The sequence below is a fragment of the Vulpes vulpes genome, chromosome 12 (genome assembly GCF_048418805.1).
Source record: "Vulpes vulpes isolate BD-2025 chromosome 12, VulVul3, whole genome shotgun sequence".
Classification (NCBI taxonomy): Eukaryota; Metazoa; Chordata; class Mammalia; order Carnivora; family Canidae; genus Vulpes; species Vulpes vulpes.
The window spans coordinates 120,202,660-120,220,985 of NC_132791.1; positions in this window are offsets into that span (position 1 = coordinate 120,202,660).

Consider the following 18,326-nt stretch of genomic DNA (forward strand, 5'->3'; position numbering starts at 1 on the left):
CATTCCTTCAACACAGACATTTTCAAATGAAATAAGAGTCTGGTATATGAGCTGACAATCAAAACCAAACACTAATATTATTATTACTCCTAACTGAATGGTCTAATCCCCTACCATGGTGGCTCCACTGTGTGTCTGCATATCTAGCTACGGTGCTGGTGGGAAAGGACAAATTTTCAGCCATCATCATGTGTTAGAAAACCTGGCCACTAGAACTCACTCATACTAGTTTCTTCAAGGACAACAACAGTTGTAAAAGACACAGCACTCTGTCACATCGTATCTGGTATCATTCCCAGAAAGTGCTCATATTCCTAATCTTCTAAAATGAAGCCAGTGAGGAAAACCTTATACTCGGACGCTCCAAGTTCTTTTTTTTTTTTTTTTTAAGGTTTTATTTATTTATTCATGAGAGACAGAGAGGTAGTGACACAGGCCAAGGGAGAAGCAGGCTCCTCTCACAGAGCCCGATGTGGGACTCAATCTCTGGACCAAGATCATGCCTCGAGCGGAAGGCAGACACTCAATTGCAGAGCCACCCAGGCGTCCCAGACTCTCCAAGTTCTAAAACCAATGAGGATGACTTTTCAGCTTGCTTTGAAACAGAAGTAGCCGCCACCAGCCTGCTCATTTTGGAAAGAGGGGGCAAGAATATATAAACGTGCCAGCGATCCTTTCTAAAGGAGGTCTGGGTCCTCTCCCCTTGCAATCAGCAATTTTTCTCACTCTAATGAAATCCAGATGCTTCCGATAAAAGGAATGGCTGGTGTTCAAGCCATTTGCTAATTCTGCCTAGAGGTAGAGGGAAGGAAAAAGCTGTGCCCCACATCATTAATTTTAAATATCCTATTTTGTTTTATTTTCAGAATGAAATGGTATGGAACAGTGTAATGAGCAATAGAAATATGGAACCAAGATGCAATTATATCTTCAAAGGAACAAAATGAAAGCAAATAGAAGGCCTTGCACAAGTTAGCACACAAACAGGCAGATCAGACATCATTTAGAGTCCAAATACATGCCTTTTGGTTATGTCTGTAAATTATCTTCCACAAACATCATGTTATATCACTGAAGACTCATTTCTGGGCTACATGAAACTGGGTTTCTCAAGAGGCCCTAAAACATCACAGATTCAATTTCACCAACATTTAACACCTCTAATATGCAACCATTATGCTAGGTACTAGGGCAGCAAGATAAATAGGGCATAGTCTCTACCCTCAAAGTGCTTATGGTCTAGCTATACAAAATAACCATAATATAATAGGTGCTGGGTAGCATAGAACAGGGCACATTAATTCTGTTTGAAAAGATAGGAGAAGGCTTTACCAAATGGTAGGCAGGAACTGAAGCCATACAGTATAAGCAAAGCAGGGGCCAGATGGAAGATGTGGAGGCCAGGTCTTCAATCACTCTGGGAAAAGTGCCCAAGAGCATCCTAGAAGTGGATAGGAATCAGAATCCAGCTCCCTGCCTGAAGCCTGAGGCCAAGCATCCACCAGTGAACTGGGACTAAGGTAATTCCAACTAAATTTTTAGAACTGTTCTGGGGAGTGGTGGGAAGCAGTGATTCCGGTAAAAAAACAGGACTTGGGCCTATGTGTGGCATCCAAAAATAGTGCTATATGGAATGGATCAAATATGCAATCAAGTGGATATACTATACACAATGGATCAAATGCACAAATCCTTACACAAAGATCTGTCTCAGAACCGTGCATCTCAGGGGACCAGGCTGAGGCATCAATGAAATCAACAGGGTGGAACAAGGTGAGAAAAAATTCCCATGCACAATCAGCTCTCATACAAAAATTACAAAGCACATAATGACACATGTAATAATGAGAACTGGTTGGCTGACCCAACAAATAGGACAAATCACACCTACAGATAGAAATAGTGGTACAACCCGCCAAGGCATTTACAAGTTTGTTTAGAATCTTCAAAGAGATAAAGAAAGAAATAGCATACTTAAAAGGAAAATAGGTTATTATTTGGAAAAGGCATCAGACGCCTGGTTGCTTGGTAGTTGAGACTTTGGCTCAGGGCATGATCCTGGAGTCCCGGGACTGAGTCCTTTATCAGGTTCCCCCTGGGGAGCCTGCTTCTCCCTCTGCCTATGTCTCTGCCTCTCTCTGTGTGTCTGTCATGAATAAATAAAATCTTTTAAAAAATTGGAAAAGGCATCTATGACTATGAACCAAAAATTATTGAAAAATTTAAAATAGAATAAAAAACTGAGTAGTAGAATAGATAAGCTAAAGTGGAATCCATTTACTGGCAAAGAGAGAATATCTAGATTCTCCTTAATCCTGTTTCCTCTTCCTTGGCACCTAAGAAAACCATATTTCCTGAATGCCCTTACTGTGAGATCAGGGCCACATGATGGGAACATGAGTGAAAATAGAGTTTATCACTTTTAGGCTTGGCCACAAAACGTCCTAGATGATCATTTCCTTCCTCAGAGATCTTGAAGAGCATGCTGATGACAGCAGCATTACAAGATGTAGGTCAGACATGGGCGGACACCTGTCAAAAGAGCCCCCAACCTGCCTTGAACTGTCACATAGGCAAGAAATAAACCTTTGATCTGCTCTCTGAGCTTATTTGTTGTGCAGCACAGGACAGCTCATCCTGAATATATAGCAAACCATGCTGAATGCAATAAAACCAGACAAATACATAGAAAAGTGAAAATAAAGTTATAGGATAGACCACAAAGCCCCAACATATGTATAATATGAAACATATGTGTTCCGGGTAGCAAGAATTGGTCACATGGGGGAGAGAAAATATTACAAGAGATAAGCAACTATGAATTTGCCAGAAATACAGGGATAAATCCTTAGAACAAAAAGAAGTCATTCAGGGAAGCCTGGATGGCTCAGAGGTTGAACGTCTGCCTTTGGCTCAGGTCCTGATCCTGGAATCCAGGATCGAGTCCCACATCAGGCTCCTTGCACGGAGCCTGCTTCTCCCTCTGCCTATGTCTCTACCTCTGTCTCTGTGGCTCTCATGAATAAATAAATAAAATGTATTGTTTTGTTTTGTTTTAAAAGAAGTCATTCAGAGTACTGGTTTATTTGCAGTAATAATTTTTGCAATAATGATTTTAAAACTTTTTGGCCAATACTTAGAAATATACTGTAATCTATTTATAACTCTTCATCCATTCATTCATCCATTCATCCATATAAGAAATATCAAGAACCCATTACCTGTCAGATTCCTTGTAAGGAGCTGGGATTTTATCATCTAATGGGAAATCAAAAAACAAAAACAAAAACAAAATCAAGGAAAAAAATCAAAAAAAAATAAATAATGGGAAATCAGAGAAGTAGCTGGCAGTTACTACACAGGGTGTACTGTAGGGAAGAGAGGAACTGAGGGCATTCAGACATAAAATGGTATGATACATTTAAAAAGCTGCTAGTAACCAAGTAAGGCTTGAATAAAGGAAACATGTGAGCAAGTAGCTAGAGATAATACTAGAACAGTAGTCAGGAGCCAGATTCTGAACTAACACATTTGCAGAATAGCTGGAAACCCTACAAGGAACATGCTACAGGATAATTTCAAGAATGGGAAAGGTTTTCCTAAAAATATCCCTGCTCCACTCACCTACCTGAAATGCCAGTGTCGCTCAAAGTAGCCACAGATTTTTTTTTTTACTTTATTTATTTATTCATGAGAGACACACAGAACGAGAGAGAGGCAGAGACACAGGCAGAAGGAGAAGCAGGCTCCATGCAGGGAGCCCAACGTGGACTCGATCCCGGGTCTCCAGGATCACACCCTGGGCCAAAGGCAGGTGCTAAACCGCTGAACCACCCAGGGATCCCAGTAGCCACAGATTTTGACTGGTACAAAACATCTGGCATACCTCCCCCCCTCTCCCCCCCGCCGACACACACAGTTGCTCTACCACCAGGCTTTTGTGACAAGTGGGAAAAAAGGAGAAAATGCAAAACGGAAGAGGCCCTAGAAGATGGGTCAGCGTATGGGGCTGCAGAGGGAAGACTATCCAGGAGGCGGGAAGGAGAATCAGTGGGGTGGATGGGCCATGAGGCATACGTGACAGCTAGGTGCTCTGGGCAGAAAGGTTTAGGGGAGAGAAAGGGAAAGAGGAGAAAATTCCTGTAGGGCTGCAGAAAGAGATTTAAAACGAGAATTTCTAGGATGCCTCACAAAAGACCTGTGCTACTTTTCAATGCTTTTGAGTCAGGTTCTTTTTTTGTTTTTGCTTCCATTTTAAGAGGACATTGGGAGAGCTTGGCCACAAGTTTTATTTAGGTTACATATTCATACACATTTCCCTAACAGTGAAAGTCCAAGGGTATGGTCCCCATCACAGTCAAAGGAACCTGTGGGAGACAGGGCAGTCAGCAGCCTCTCATGAGCAGGGAGTTTCTAGAGAAGGAAGAGAGCTGGGTGGTGCGGGGTTAATGGAGACAAATTTCATCCACTTTGTCATTTTGACCACATCCATTCTCATTGTACAAATGATCCCAAGTCCATAGGCCAAGGCCTCAGAGAAATTATATTGGATCTGAATAATATAAATTATAGTCAAGGGAGAATTTGTTAGAGGTGAAAACACTACGCACAGGGCCAGGGCTGTACTAAGGCTGTCACTGTCCTCAGATGCTCCCTCAGAATGAGGTGGGGAACAGAGCGAAGGTCCTTGGAGATGGTCAGTTATTTTAGAAAACTGGGGGTGGAGGGAGGAGGTGGAGGAGGAGCTCGGTTCCTCCCAGAATGAACTCATCAGAGCATCAGAGCAGCAGCGCCAGGCAGGTGGGCCATGAGGGAAACGCCAGCCCTGTGCAGAGCGGGGCTTCTATTCATCTTACGTGGGGGGACTGAGACAAATGCCAAGCACTCCCTCCGGCAGGAAGAAAATGTGCATAGACAGCAGTCATCCCTCCTCAGAGATCCTGGCCTTTCTGTTCCTGAAAAGATCTGACAACTTGCTCTGAAGTATGGAAATTGCTCTCACTGGAGACATTCCAGAGTCTCCTTCCAGCCACAAACATTCCAGGCTGGCTCCCCTCGTCTCCTGTGACCACTGGAAGGACTCAGTGAGGACTGGCAACAGCTCGTGATGAGAATGGTGACAGCATTTCTGGGAACGGAGTGAAGTTATGTTCAGAATTAGAACATCTAGGCCACAAATAGGGCTCAGAGTCTCAGTTCCCTGAGAGTGGGAAGGAGCTCCCCTCAGGCTGGAGGAGGAGTTACGTTGCCCCTGTCCCCAAGGTGACACTTCTTTTTATATCCATTTATTCCCTGAGCACAAAGGACAGATCTTCAAGGGTCAGCAGCGGGGGCACACTGTCAGCTAGGTGGTGGCAGAAAACTTGACATCTAGAGCTCTGACCTGGTCCAAGGACCCACTGAGACCCCAGAGAGTGAGGGGGATGATTATGCACTGGAGAGGACTCCCCTCTGGGAGCTTCCCTCATGCTACACGTGGCCTTCTAGATCCTGGGAGGCCAAAGGATGACCTTACCACCTCTCGCATAAGCAGGTGTCAGGCTGCTTCCTAAAAGACCCTCGTGCCTCAGGGTCATGTCCCCGCTGGGCCCAAACTTTGTCTCGCCACCAGCCTTGTCACTCAGGGGCTGTCAAGCCCCTACCAAAGCACCTGCAGTGCCTATGCCACTGCCTTCGAGCAAATAGCTCAGACAGTCCACCTGCCACAGCTGGCCTTTCTTGTCTTACTCATAAGCAGAAAACCCTTCCTTTTTTTTTTTAAGGATTTTATTTATTTATTCATGAGAGACACAGACATACACAGAGGCAGAGACACCGGCAGAGAGAGAAGCAGGCTCCATGCAGGGAGCCCAATGCAGGACTCGATCCCAGTACTCGGGGGTCACCCCCTGGGCCGAAAGCAGGCCGAAGGCAGCTAAGCCGCTGAGCCACCCAGGGATCCCCAAAACCCTTCCTTTTGGACAATAATAGTCTTGACCATTTGCCTCTCAAACCAGTGAGTGAATTCACTTGTCCTGGGGCTACACATAGAGCTCCAGCCATCACCTCAGCTTCCTCCTAGAGCAGCTCCTCTTTCCCTCTCTCCAGAGGGGGTCTCCTGCCACTCTCACAGGTTGGCCGGCTGCTGATGCTGAAGGTCTTTCCTTTCCAGACATTTCTGCACAAGGGCTCAAATTCACAGGTAGGACAGCCCACCTATTAAGCATGTGAGCTCTTGAGTCAGAGAGCCTGCGTGTAAATCCTGCCTCCACTACTTACTACGATTCCACGGGCAAGTATTACAATCCCATCTAAGCCTTGGTTAGCCTCCCATCTGTGTAGTGAGGATGATAATTGTACACAATCCAGAGAATTCGGAGAAGATGCGTATGGAGCGCCTTCCAAAGAGATCTCCGTGCTGGTTCTTGTCATTATGTCTCACTGTGGGCTACTCAAGAGGCTCCCTGTGCCATCAGGGACTCCAGTGGAAGAAACAGACACATGCACGATGAACTTCAATTCAGAGGCATAAGTGCTATCATAAAAACACAGTCGGTGCTCATTACTCACGGATTCTGTATTTGCGGATTTGCCTAGTCACTAAAATGTATGTATAACCCCCAAATCAATACTTGCAGTGTTTTGGGGGTCACCCTGGGACGCGCACAGAGTACCGAAACATTGGAGTTGCCTGGCATGCACATTCCTGGCTCAGGTTGAACCAATACTCTGCCTTCTTGTTTCAGCAATCTTTCTGTAAATAAGTGTCCTCTTCACGGTCTATTTAGTGCTACGTTTTTCTCATTTTTGTGCTTTTTGTTGGTGATTTCACTGCTTAAAATGGCCCCAAAGCATAGTGAAGTGCTGTCTTGTCCTTCAGCACAGGAGGCTGTGATGTGCCTTATGGGGAAAATACATGTGACAGAAGCTTCATTTGGGCATGAGTTATAGGGCTGTTGGCCATGAGGTCAATGTACAAATCAACAATATATGTTAAATAAGGTGCCTTTAAATAGAAACATCCCTAAAACAAAGTTACATATTGACTGGTTGGTATAGATATCGGGACCAGAGGCTTTTAGGACACTGTGTTCCCCCACCTCCCCCCACCCCCACCCCAGGAGCAGTGGGTCAGTATTTGCTGACTCGGTGTTCACAAAGAATCAACCATATGTGGAGGGAGCCCAGGGAACCCAGAGGAGGATCCTTCAGGTCAGCTAAGGGAACACGCTTCTCCGAGGAGAGACCGCTGAACTGACTTGGCAAAGAACACTGAGAGCTTCCTGGTGGGCCAGAGGGCTAGGGCCACAGAGGGAGCTGGGTCAACACATTCCAGGTGCCAGGGCCTGGAGGCAAATCTGTGAACCACAGAGATAAAAGTCCAAAGGTAATCCATCATTCTTTCATTTGATGAATAACTACTGAACACATCCTGAGCCAGGCATGCATGGACGGGGGCTGAGAGTGGGGGCAGAGGTCCGTGGGGCCATTGAGAAAGTTCCCGATGCCACGCTGAGGGGTCTGGAATTAATCCATGAACAACTGGAGGCTCTTCAAAGGCTCGTGTGACCCAGTGCAGCCAGCGAGCAAAAGGCTTAGGCAAAACCAAACATTGTCATGTAGTAACACGGTCGACTAAGAAACCCAAAGAAGCTACGGCAGCTCCTTCCCCGGAAATGTTGAAGGACAGTAGAAGTCTCTAGGTCTTTCAAGACTAGGTTTTGCGATTTCCTTGCCAACACCTTCAAGGGTCTCCTGTGCTGAGGATGAAAGAGATGCTCCAGCCTTTCTGACCCAGAGCATCTCACCACTAGTGTACTTACACCCTGCACACCAGCCACAGGCACTTCTCTCAGTTCCTCAGTGAGCCATGCTTTGTCTTGCCTTTGGTCCTGGCTCTGTTGGGTCTGGACTATGGTGGCCCTTCCCACCCCAGCCCTCTACCTGCAACGCAGGCTTTGCTTACCCTCACCCAATCCTCCAGGTCTCAGATTGAAAGTCACTTCCTCCAGGAAACCATACCCATGCACATCTATGGGACACTTTTCACACTGAATTGCTGTGTTTGATTTCTGGTCTGTTCCTACCAAATAGACCATAAGCTCTGAGAGGGCAGGACCATGGGGTCAGATTTACTGTATCCCTGGTTGCTGGTACTCTGAAGGTCCCTGGCCTGTGAGTCCAAAGGCAGGGAAAGAACATGTTCACCCAGGGGACTCGGGCCTCCAGCTCACCTCGTCTATTGGTGGGGTTTTCCATTACATTGAAGGCTGAATGTTCCATGTGCTACAGGGACTGCATGGTCCCTGGGGTAGGGCTTTTTAAACCCCACATTATTAAGTCACTGAGGGTAGTGTTTGCCCCCCAGCCAGCAGGACCCTCTGTGAACTGTGAAACAATTGATTCTTCTCCAATGCACTAAGTACACTTAAATGTCTATAATTACAGTGGCATTTTCTAGAAGGACACTAATTATCTTTAATTCATGGATTATACTTATTGCCTGGGAGCAAGAAATGAAAAAACACATTGCACTGGTGGGAAAGTGTTCTGCTGCTTTGCTTTGTAGTGGGTTTTGTTGGACTTCTTTCACTCACCCTTGAAGCTCCCAACCTGCTCTACTAGGATAGGTCACTCACCCTGATCTCTAGGGGATAAAGGGAGAAAAGAAAACATGGGACAATTTCAGGTTAGTTTTTGAGAGTGTATCTTAAGTCAATGTCTGGTCTTCTAGGTTCTGAAACTTAATTTGTCACTGTCCCCATGGCTGGTCACTGATTCACAGTAATTAGACTTATAAGAGACTGAGTCATAACCAGAAAGCAAACTGTTTTCACTTGGTGAGAGGATGCATTGCCAGTACTTGGAATATTGGTCGATATGGTCCAAGAGCATTCCTATTCTCATATCCAAGGCCAAAAGACTTTAGGTGTTTTTTGAAGTGTGTTTTATTCTAGTTGTACCCTGATAAAGCAGAGAGCATGATTATTCCACTTTTCAAAAAGACTAAGGCTCAGAGAGGTCTTACCCAAATGTCATGATTTTCTGGTTCTTGGTGTCCTTTTGACAAATTTAGGTGCTGGGCTACATTTTATTAACTGTGACCCTAACAATTAGAAATCTAAATGGATATATCACAAACAAATATTTATTGAAAGCCGTAGTAATTTAAGTCAGTAAAGCTTTAACCTGCTCATGGTTGGGGCTCAGATTTGAACCAGGTGCATATGAAGATTCAGTCACGGCAATTTTCCCTTGTCACTGCCTTAGCTCAGTTTTTCTAGAAGCGGAGCCCAAGTCAGGGGCTTGGGAATGTGTGATTTATGGTAGGGGGGTGGGGTGTGCTCTTCAGGGAAAATTAGTTGTGAAAGGAGGAGAAAGCTGAGCAAGACTTGGTCTCAGGACGACCTAGCCTCAGCCTGGTCCACAGGGTGCAGGTGCTGGAGCATGAACTGGATTGACAAGCATCCACGGCATCCCCACCCCAAACCCTGGAGCCGGAGGACCAGCCTTTGGAAGCCTGTAGCAGTCCCTGGCTGGAGGATGCCCGGGGTGGGAGCAGGGTACAGAGGCCTCTAGCTCCCCAGATGCAGTGGCTTCTGTTGGTTAAGAGCAATTCTTCTGTGAGGGGGCAGCTGTGAGCTCCTGGCAGCAGGGGGCTGGGTGTGCTGACCTGGTGCTGCCTGGGTGGGGCGCTGCAGCCTCCGCTACCGTCCCTCAACTGTGTGTTGTCCCTCATCTCCAGGCAGTTTTTAGGGTTCTTCTCTCTGCCAGGAATTTGTTTCTCTCCCTCCCTTCTGCTCAGATACACCTTATTTCCCCTTGCAGCCTCATCTTACACATCACCTCCTCCAGAAAGCCCTTGTGAGCTCTTGGAGACTTGTCAAGATTCTCCTCTGCTTTTCTATCTACACCTCATTATGTCATAAAGCTGACCCTCTGCTGACCCACGCTGACCATGACTGTAAGTTCCAGGAGGTCAGGCACTTAGAACCACTCCTGGCACTCAATAAATGCTTTCTTGTGTGTGCAGGAATTAATGCTAGTCTTTTAGAGATTTAAACTTGAAAAAAAAAAAAAAACAAAAAACAAAACCAAGCTGCACTCCGTAGTCAAGCCACATACAGCACAATAGAGGCAGGTGGGTGAGAGTGACACCTGCACCATTCTCCCATCATCAGGAACTGCGGGAGAGCTTTCGGGCCAGAAAACATCAAGCTTATGCTGGTTTCCCTTGAACTGAAAAAGCATAGTTAACCTTGTCACTGATATTTTCCCTCTTTGCTTTGGGTGCTAGGAAGCTCACAGCCCAAGCCCCTGATTAAGCAAAGGGGGTGAATTTTCTAACTCTAAATATGGACACTAAAATTCCTTTTAAGGAAAACACGCTGGTGGTTGGAGGGAAGCTAAAATCCCAGGAGTGTGGTCTAGACTTGAGGAAGTGAAATGAAGAAAAGGGTACAGGTATGTGGAAGAGGAGGCAATAAGCCAGTGAGGAGGGGCCTGGAGACCAGGGAAGGGACAACAGAACTCCCTGGTAGGAGGCAAATGGAGAAAGTGAGTCACTAAGAAACTCCCTATGGGGTGGAGCACAAAGGCCCGAGTATTTTAAGCAGCTGGTGTCCTATCAACTGAATCCCTTCCGTTGCCCTGAAGCTTCAGGACAGTCTGCTATTCATATATGTCAAGGGCAGTAGAATTTCAGAGAATGAAGGGATCAGGATAGGTCTGGTCAGGGGATCATGTGGTGCAGAAAAGGATTGGCAGCTGCGTGAGGTAAGAGGATTCGTAAACTGGAACTGAGCGCCAGCAGGGGTGCCGACTCAGGGGTCCCCTGAAGAAACACAAGTCACTGCCCCCCGCCCCCCCCCCCCAGAGGAATCACTGATTGTGGGTATAGGGGTCTGAGCCAACTTCACTTGAATCTTAAACAATGGGATCAATTTAGGTGGCACATGTGTTAGAACTCTATTTTAACAAGTCATATTCTCTGATTCAGAAATCACACAATGTTGGACCCTCACAGCTCCTCAACTCAACCTCTCATTTTACAGCAGAGCCCTAGGGTGTTCTGGAAGGTGACGGTCTTGGCCCCTGATCACCGTCATCATTTCATCACCCATAAAATGGGAGGTTTTGACTTTTACTTTTGTAAATCTTAACTCACAAGTAAGATGATAAATTCCACGAGGTTGTAAGGGTCACATCGAATAAGCAGAACTTCCATGGCATTGAACTGATATTATAGGGCCATGAGAAGAGGACACCAATTGACCCTTGAGAAGGAAGGAGGCTGTAAACTAACAGCTTACCTCCTCCTTGAGGCATCTTCTTCCTCTAGTTGCACATGGGGGCTTACATCCCTGCTCTGCTCTTTTTTTTTTTTTTTTTTTTTTTTTTTTTAAGATTTTATTTATTCATGAGAGACAGAGAGAGAGGCAGAGACACAGGCAGAGGGAGAAGCAGGCTCCATGCAGGGAGCTCAGTGCGGGACTCGATCTCGGGCCTCCAGGATCAGGCCCTGGGCTGAAGGCAGGGGCTAAACCGCTGAGCCACCCAGGGATCCCACACCCCTGCTCTTAAGAACACCAGTCATCCGCATGGTAGGCTTCCAAGTGAGTTGGTCCTGGCACTGCTGATTTTTCAGAAGACAAACTGTTTACGGTTCCTAACTCCTCTCCTGTCTAAATGTTGGAAAGCTCTTCTCTGGTCAATGCGCCCCGCGGCCCCTCAAGCCCGTCTCTTGCTGCAACAGTGTTGGGAGGGAAGAGGCGGAGGGACGGAGGGGCGCCCCTTCTTCCAGCCTCTGACCAGCCCCAACCCCCCTGCCCCGGGGACCAGGCCGCAGCAGCTCCCGAGCGAGCGTAGCCCCTACTGCCCACCCGCTACCAGCTCCTGGATTGCCGGGATCCTTCCGCCCACGTGGAGGCCGTGGCCCGCCGCCCGGACGCCTGCACCTGCCGGCCTCCTGCCCTCCTCCGCCTGGGCCTCTACTTCCACCTCGACGCTGTGGCTCTGCACGCCGAGGCTACTTCCTCCGCGAGCGGGTCGGGGACCAGCGCCGGGTCGCCGGGAGCCCTCGGGTGCAAAACTGGACCCGCGGCCGCGCCCTCCCGCAGGACGAGCAGAGGCCTCCCGGGACCGACCCTGCAAACCCCTGAACCCCGGGGAGAACCAGAAGCAGGCCCTCGTGGCTCTGCAAGCCCCGGGCGGTGCCCGCGTAGACTCGGGACCTGCCGGAGAACCTAGAGGAGCAGGTGAGGCTCCTCGGGAAGATGGGGCGCACCTGCCTGAGCTCGGCGGGCTGGGCTTTCCCCTTCCAGGGGCTCCCCCTGCAGCGGACCGGCAGCCTCCAGAGCCTTGGAGGGGCCCCTCTGCCCCCCCTCCCGGTTCTGGGGGCTTCTGCGTGAGCCTCTTCCTGCAGCCCCTAGGCAGCCTTTTAGCCCTCGCCCAAGCTGTGAACCAAGTGGAAACAGTACAGCTCTTTGCAGGGAAAAAAGAAAAAAAAACAAAGCTTTTCTCTATTAAATAAAGACCTAATAACCAAACAGGGTCAAAATCATTTCCTGATCTTTAACACTCAGGTCAGAACAAAGGCAATATTAACTCCCAATTATATGGGGACGGTTCAAAATTCAACTCTAACTGGTCCCCTGAATTCATCAGACACTACTAACGTAAAAATTAAAGTTTTAAGTATTGTGGTTTGGCCAGCAATTGTGGAAAGATTTCTTCATTTTAAATATTAAAAAACTGGGTTTTGAAAAAGCACAAAAACTTCTTTTTCCTTTTTTTGAATAAACAGGAAATAGAAGATGATGGTGAGTTAACCGCATAACCGAATATTTAACATTTTTATGCTAATCTTTCCAAAAGCCTCTGTGCGGTTTTATTAAAATTAGCATTTTGTGTATAGACCTGAAAAGGAAAGTTTTAAATATATGTATCTATAAAAATAATTATACATATTTTTTGTTAAAGAAAAATAGGCTGACTTCTCCCTTCGCCTTTCCCTAGCAGCCTCATACGTGGAGCATACAAAAGGTAATACTCTGGAGAGGCTTCCTGTTTGGGAAGGTTTAACTCAATTTAAATTCCTGGCTGTGTCAATGAGCAAATTCAGAAATGAAGGTCTCTGAAAAGAGCCACGTGCGCCCTCTGCTGGCGACCACGCAGCCAAGGAAAGCATCTCCCTTCAGGGCCAAACTGGCCACCAAGCAGAAGAGGGGATGGTGGAGAGCCTTGGGAAGGCCAAGTCACTGCTTCTGTTGGAAAACGTGATGTAAAAAGCTTCAATGATTTTGCTCACGGTGGTGTTTTTCTTTGTGATGATTTCCATAAAGATCCAGAATATCTAGTACTTATCCTAAAGCTAAGAGTGGTCGACTTTCTGGTCTCCTTCATGGGATCTAAGTCCCATGAGGCCAGAATCTGTGTCACCTTCAGCATAGCATCCCTAGCTCCCAAGCCCAACGCCTGGCACATAACAGGGACACAATAAAATGTCTACGGAATGAATAAACAGCTATGAAGAAGACGGGATTCATGGTGCTGACTTAGGTACAATGCATATGCAAGACAGGATTCCCTAGTCATAGCTGGAGTCTCCCAATGACATGATGAAGAGCTTTTGAAGGGCTTTTGAAAGAGCTTTTGAAGGCCATACTCAGTTCATGAAGGGAATCTTAATGAACTTAGCAACATGTGACTGAGCAGCTTTCCTTAGAAGGGGTATCAAAGTTAATCTAGTAGCTATATATCCCTTAACAGGTTACAAAGTGTCTTCACAGGTATCTTATTGGTTCTCAATAACCCTGAGAAATGATTATCACCCCTATTTTACAGAAGGGCCTTGAGCCCGAGAAAGGTGGAATGATGCTTTCATGGCAATCAAGTGATAAGCTAAGATTCACACAGGTACTCTGTCTCCCGGCTCTGAGCTATTCCCACCTCCTCCAAGACTCCAAAAGATTTAATGGTCTCCTCGTAGTCTCAGTGTGGCTGAGGCTAAAATTAGAGGGGACAGTCACAGCTTTTAAAGATCAGCCTAGTAAGTCATATCATGGGCATCTCCTCTTATTACTCTTGACAGCCAGATGATGGGAATTACGAAAGCCGGGCTGGTCAGGCTGCACGACACCAAATGGATGAACAACCTTTTTAATAGCTTTCTCTTCCCCGGTCATTGACCAGGACATTACACACAGACTTGCGTCTTCCTGCATCAGAAAAGTTGGCTCAGGGGGAGACTGTTGAACACTTCCCAGAAAGTGGACCAAAAAAAAAAAAAAAAAAAAAAAACTTGCGCTGGGTCAGTAGTCAAAGAGATTTATAAGTTAGTACCAGAGTGACCCCTACTCAGTGTTTGCTAGTGACTCGGTTGGTTTGTTTGATTTCAGGGAAAGCAAATAAAACTCAGCAGCCAAATGTTTGCTTAGGTCCTGACTTCACTTGGAGAACAAATCTGTGAGGAACGTGATAGTAGGAGTCATTTCATGCCTCCTGTACACGATGTTCCTCAGATTGCCTTGTCTTTCCCATCTGCCAAACATACCCCGATTCAGCCTGCACGACCCAGAGTAAATGCCACCTTTCTTGACATCCCCCCTCCAAAACACCCGGTGCTTACTCTTCTCAGAGCTCTTATCGTAATGAATTTTAACTGTTTTCGTGTCCATTTCCCCTATGACTTGCAGTTCTCTAAGAAAAGAGAGCACACCTTTCACCTCTGTATGAAAGACCAATGTTGACCTCCAGAGACGAGCCCCAGAAGCCCAGGGAGTACAGTCAGGGGCTTCCAAACTTCTTTGATCACAACCTACAGTAATAAATACACTTTATATCATAATCCAGTAAACAAATATTTATGGTGATATATACGTACATGATTGTCTTACAAGACTGAAAAGAAAACCTCACAAAATAATACTATATGAACTGCTACTATCTGGGATTTTGTTTTCTGGTTTAGTCTCTATTATTTTTTCAAATGTTTATTGATGAAATTTGTGTTCCACTCATGACTGACAACCTGCAGTTTGAAAAATACTGGGGTGACTGACTTCATCTGGCTGCAGCTACTGGATGCCTTCAACCTAGAGCAGGAGGAAGGAGTCCTAACTGTGGGATGCAACAGGGAAGAGAGGAATGAGCAGATAGAGAATGGAGAAAATCTTCCTATTCCCTTTTTAGCCTCTTGGCTTGAGTCTGAACTCCTATCAGTAAGACTGAGTGTTAGAACTAGAATGTTTGCAAGAAACCCTGTAAAACTGTGCACACAAACACGAATGCTTCCGGGTTTAGATCAGGAATGAGTAAACTACCACCTTTGGGCCATACCCATCCAGCCGTCTGTTTTTATAAATCAAGTTTTAGTGGAACACAGCCGCACCCATTAATTTGCATATTGTGCATGGCTGTGCTTTGTGTGTGTGTGTGTGTGTGTGTGTGTGTGTGTGTGTGTGGCTGCTTTTGTGATCACTTCAGATCAGGGTAGTTGGGATCAAGGCAGCATGACCTGTAAAGCCAAAAATATGTACTATTTGGCCCTTTGCAGGAAAAGTTTGCCTACGTTGGGGAACAGTGTTCCCCAAGCCTCTGGGAGGACACCAGCCTGGCTCTGAGGCATCCAAGGAGCAGCTTCTTTTTCTAAACAGACCATCTTATCCCCGCCGCAGCACTCACAGGCTGGGGACGTGTGCCAGCAGCAGCAGAGCCTGTGCAGGAGAGGCTGACCAGGGCAGATTCTGGATGGGGACTGCTGCTGCAATTTGCAGTACTACCTTTGGAAGTATCTGGAAGCACTGAGGGTGTTTGTATTGTGATTGCAAAGATGGGGACCCTTGAGCCAGCTGACACTGGGGGTTCATTTGCATTCCCGCTGCCTGGTTGTAAATAAATAATAAATGTATGGCTTAAATGAGAAAGGAATTGGCATGTGGCATGGAAACAGAGTATTATCACACCTCCTCTGAAGGCAGTGCCAGAAAAGAGCCTGTATGCCTGCAGCCCAGGACTAGAATTTTCTCTCCTGCGTAGAGATCAAGATGTCTTTTCTCCACTTTTCTCCACTCCACTAGCTTTGGCAACTAGTATCAAAGATGAAGAAAAGAATTATAGCTTTTGATAAATAAATATTACATGCTTATCAACTACTCAGCATTATTCTAGGTCCTTTATATGTAGCAGTTCATTCGTATTCTCTTGACAAGAAATTCTACTTGAATCTCATTTTACAATTGAGAAAACTAAAGCACAGAGGGGTTTTGTAACTTGCCCAAGGAGAATCAGCTACTAGGTGGCAGAGCCAGAATTTGAAAACAGGATGATCTTTGTCGTTGAAAGATAATAGATTGCTAAGATGTTGCCTCATTCATTGAATCCAGTAGGTTTCCTTTTTTTTCTCTTTGCTGCCATCTAAGAATTCCTTCATTTAAAGATATCAAGGAATATGCCCTTTGTGCTTTCTGGTTTTATCCGTAATTGGTCTAGAGGTGGGCATGTTACTCCATTTGGGTTAATAAGATGTAAGAAGCCTGCTGGGCACTTCTGAAAAAGATCTCCTCTCATGAAAACCCCACTCACAGGCAAAGGTGAGCGAAAGAGGGATGGAAGCCAGCTGCTGGATGGTGCTGTAGAGTCACCATCATGTCCTGAAAGAACCTACCTCTGGATTTCTTGTTGGGAAACCCATACTGTTTAGAACATTTTTAAATGTTCTAACATTTAAAACAGATATTCTGTTACTTAGTCTTCATTCCATTATGCTATTCTATTTCCTTCACAGCTCTGTCCTGATCAGAAAGTACCTTATTTATTGACTTGTTTCTTTATCCCGCACTTTCTCTCCTAGAACATAAACTCCCAAGAACAGGGCTCTCACAACTGCCACTCGCTGCTCTGTCCCCAGGGTCCAGACCATGTCTGGCCAGAGTACTGGGGAATCTAAATGTAAACCCAGGAGGCTCACAGTTCAGTGGGGAAACAGAAAATAAGACAGTTATAATGCAATATAATAAATGTCACCTTAGAGGGAAAAATCACAGAAGAGTGTCTGCTAAGGGGCTGTGCCTTGTAAAACTGTTATTGCCAGTCTGGTCTCAGACATTCCCTCCCCGGCCCACCCTTGCCAAATTTTCATAGATAAAAGCAGAAGCCCTATTATTTTAAAGCTTGCCTTTAAAGGAGATTGCAAAGCATCCCTTTAAACTGGGCAATCCAGTTATGCAAAATGCTTGAAGTTTCAGAATTTGTGGCCTTTGTTCTGGGCACTTGAGTTTGAGAGAGTCTTGTCTCTACAAAGTTGTTTGCTTCTTTGTGGCCTTAGTGGCTCCTAGGAAGTTAAGTGAGCTCTTCTCAAGAGCAGTTGTCTGCAGAAAGGATGTGCAGGCCTGGTCATCCCCACCTGCTTATAGGAATGGAGTTGGGCTTGGCTTTCTCCAACCAGCCTGGACTGGCCTGTCAGGTTCCTTCAGGATGGAATCTCTAGAAATTGTAATGTGAACGTCCTATGAGGTTGAACAACTGAAAATATCCTGAAAATGGACAGAAACTGTATTGTGACATGATGGTCCTACACAACCAGATGAACAAAATGTGTGATAATAGACTCTCAGGCTCTGATGTGATTGTCAGATTGGCATGTGGGAGGGCAATGGGAAGGAAGGAATCTCACTGCAGGAAGTAGGGATGTCCACTGTCTATAACTCTGGGGAGTGGGAGATCTTGGGATGAGAGACCAGAGAGATAGGCCTCAGACCTCAGGAATGAGGACACTCCTCTCTCTGGGGAAGAGGTAGGCAAGCTTCTTCTGTAAATATCCAAATAACAGATGTTTTAGGTTTTGCAGGCCATACCTACGGTTACTGTCACAATTAGTCAACTCTGCCATCAGAGCAAAAAAACGCCATAGACAATACATAAATGAATGGCCATGGCTGTGTTCCAGTAAAACCTCATGAGGCAGGCTTGAGCAGCTGGGTTTGGCTCCTGGGTCATAGTTTGTCTACCTCTGTTTTGGAACATCATAGCAATGGGGCCTAGGAACCAGGGAAGGCAGACATGCCATGGGCAAGTAAACCTAACTCCAAGTAGATGCTCCCCCAAGACCTAGGCCGAAAGGCCACCTTCCAGAACCCTCGTGAGCTCTGCAGATACCTGTTTCTAATAGCAGCTGTAAGATAGTGCCTATTACCTCTCTTTCTAACTCCTAAACTTCTCACAGGGAGAAGTCACAGCCTTGGCCTGGTGTGTGAAAGGAAGTACGAGAGGGCCTGCCCCTTACTTGGGATCCAGGAGCCAAGGGGATGGCCCTTCCCTGACCCCAGATGTGGTGGTGGCACCTGTGG